This window comes from Mus musculus, chromosome 9 (genome assembly GCF_000001635.26).
Source record: "Mus musculus strain C57BL/6J chromosome 9, GRCm38.p6 C57BL/6J".
NCBI lineage: Eukaryota > Metazoa > Chordata > Mammalia > Rodentia > Muridae > Mus > Mus musculus.
The window spans coordinates 37,684,231-37,687,477 of NC_000075.6; the positions used below are offsets into that span (position 1 = coordinate 37,684,231).

At 43.7% G+C, this 3,247-nt stretch overlaps 1 pseudogene; it reads left to right on the forward strand.

The window, feature by feature from the left end:
• On the forward strand, positions 1,689 to 2,896 carry Gm8343 (predicted gene 8343; annotated as a pseudogene).

Genomic DNA, 3,247 nt, shown 5'->3' on the forward strand with positions numbered 1-3,247 from the left:
CTTGTTCTACATCCTCACCATCATGCCCTATCTCTTGAGTTTTTGATCTTAGCCAGTCTTATGGGTGTAAGATGGAACCTCACAGTTGTTTTGATTTGCATTTACTTGATGATTTAGGCCTTTGAACATTTCTTTAAGTACTTCTTGGCCATTTGAGATTCCTCTGTTGAGAATTCTCTGTTTAGATCTATGCCCTATTTTTAAAATTGTGTTATTTAGATTGTTGATGTTTAACCTGAGTTTTTTTAAAAATAAATTTTGGATATTATCCCTTGTCAGATGTAGGGTTAGTGAGGATCCTTTTCCAATCTGCAGGCTGCCATTTTGACCTATTGATAATTCCCTTTGCCTTACAGAAGTTTTGCAGTTTCATGAAGTCCCATTACCAATTGTTGATGTTAGAGCCTGAGCCATTGGTAAAGAACACTCAAGCTCTTACATCAAGTGGAATTTTCAAGATATAACACATGCAATTATTATCTGTAGTTTCTTCTTCTTCTTCTTCTTCTTCTTCTTCTTCTTCTTCTTCTTCTTCTTCTTCTTCTTCTTCTTCTTCTTCTTCTCTTCCCCTCCCCTCCCCTCCCCCTCCCCCTCCCCCTCCTCCTCTTCGGCAGGGTTATTTGTGTAATCTTTGACTTTCATGAAACTCTTTAGACCAGGCTTGCCTGGAACTCAGAGATATGCCTGCCTCTGTCTTCAAAATGCTGGGATTAAAGGCACATTACATCATTTTCTGGCTTGTTAAAAATTTGTGGTCTGTATGTTATATATTATTTCTTTATATTTGTAAATTTATAGCATTGCAAGTATGTACCTCTTGACCCATGTATCCCTGCTGCAGCCCTCTCCCACCTGCAGTGACCACTACTCTGCTCCATTCTGTTCTGTTTCTACATAGTTAATTTCTCCTTAATTCCACATGTAAGTGAAGCCAGAAGAATAGTTGCCTTTTTGCACATGGCTTATTTTACTTAGAGTAGTGTCTTCAGGTTTCATGTTCGGAGGTGAGTAGTATTCCATTGTATATGTATAAGAGTTGCTCAAAGGGCTGAGATGACCTGTAGAATGGGAGTAGGGGGGTGAGACTTGAAAGTCGTTTAATGTAATTATATTAGTAGTAGCCTGAAGCAAGGTATAGCAACTGTGATAAGTGATACATTAACTAGAAAGCATGGGAAGAAAGAATGGGAGAATAAGATACTCAGGTAAATCAAGACTTAACAAAGCTTCATGTGATCATGAGAAAGTAGAAGGTTACATGCCATTATTATTTTTCATCATTGTTGAATATCTATTTTATTTTATTTTAGTGTGTGTGTATGCTCATGTACATGAGAATATGGAGCCCAGAGGATAATTCTGTGGAGTCAGTTCTCTCTTTCTACCTTTTAAGTGGGTCATGGGGATTAAACTCTGGTCTTCAGGCTTGCCTAGCAGATACCTTTATCAGCTTAGTTATGTTGCCTGCCTAGAAGGCCTCAGGCACACTTAGACTGTTCACAAGAGCCTAGAGTAGGTCCTAAGCCTGCATCTTGGGTTTATTTTCAGGTAGTGTTATTTATTGACAGTTTAAAAGTGGAAACAACTCACGTGACCATAAACTAATAAACAGACAAATAAGATGCAGTATCTCAGCTCTCTGCTCCTCTCTGTTCCAGAGATAGCCGCAACTTCTTGTGCAGTGCCAGCCTTGTCCCGTAGACATGTAAAGTGGTGAAGGCCCGTGTGAATGGATTTGGCCGTACTGGGCACCTGGTTACCAGGGCTGCCATCTGCTCTCCACTTGGCAAAGTGGAGATTGTTGCCATCAATGACCCCTTCATTGACCTCAACTACATGGTCTACATGTTCCAGTATGACTCCACCCATGGCAAATTCAATGGCACAGTCAAGGCTGAGAATGAGAAGCTTGTCATCAACGGGAAGCCCATCACCATCTTCCAGGAGCGAGACCCTGCTAACATCAAATGGGGTGATGCTGGTGCTGAGTATGTCATGGAGTCTACTGGCATCTTCACCACCATGGAGAAGGCCGAGGCCCACTTGAAGGGTGTGACAGAAAGGGTCATCATCTCCGCCCCTTCTGCCGATGCCCCCATGTTTGTGATAGGTGTGAACCACGGAAATATGACAACTCACTCAAGATTGTCAGCAATGTATCCTGCACCACCAACTGCTTAGCCCCCCTGGGCAAGGTCATCCATGACAACTTTGGCATCATGGAAGGGCTCATGACCATGGTTCATGCCATTACTGCCACTCAGAAGACTGTGGATGGCCCTTCTGGAAAGCTGTGGCGTGATGGCCGTGGGGCTGCCCAGAACATCACCCCTGCATACACTGGTACTGTGAAGGGCATGGGCAAGTTCATCCCAGAGCTGAACAGGAAGTTCACTGGCATGGCCTTCTGTGTTTCTACCAGCAATGTACCCATTGTGGACCTGACATGCTGCCTGGAGAAACCTGCCAGTATGATGACATCAAGAAGGTGGTGAAGCAGGCATTGGAGGGCCCACTGAAGGGCATCCCGGACTAGGTTGTCTCCTGTGACTTCAACAATAACTCCCATTCTTCCACCTTTGATGTTGGGGCTGGCATTGTTCTCAATGACAACTTTGTAAAGCTCATTTCCTGGTATGACAATGAATACAGCTACAGCAACAGGGTGGTGGACCTCATAGCCTACATGGCCTTCAAGAAGTAAGAAACCTTGGACCACCCACACCACCAAGGACACTGAGAGCAAGAGAGAGGCCCTTGGTTTCTGAGGAGTCCCTGGCCTCCAACACTGAGCATCTCCCTCAGTTTCCATCCCAGATCCCCATAATAACAGGAGGGGCCTAGGGAGCCTTTCTTACTCTCTTGAATACCATCAATAAAGTTCGCTGCACCCACACAAAAAAATGCAGTATCTCCACAATGAGATATGATTCAGATCTAAAAAGGAATGAAGTCAAAGCTGGTGATACATGCCTATAATCATAGCTCTTGGCAAGTGGAGTCAAGAGGATCAAGAGTTCAAGGTCAGCCTTGTTGCATAGTGCGTTCTAGGCCAGCCTGGTCTACATGATACTCTATTGAAATAGAAGAAAAAACAATGAAGATGTGAGGCATGCTTTGATATGGATAAACCCTGAAGACTTTATGCTAATTGATTGAAGTCAGCACGAAGGCCACAGAGGCTTTAAGTTCATTTAGATGAAACATTCATAGTAGGTTTGGGCCACTGGTTCCCATGGGCTGGAAG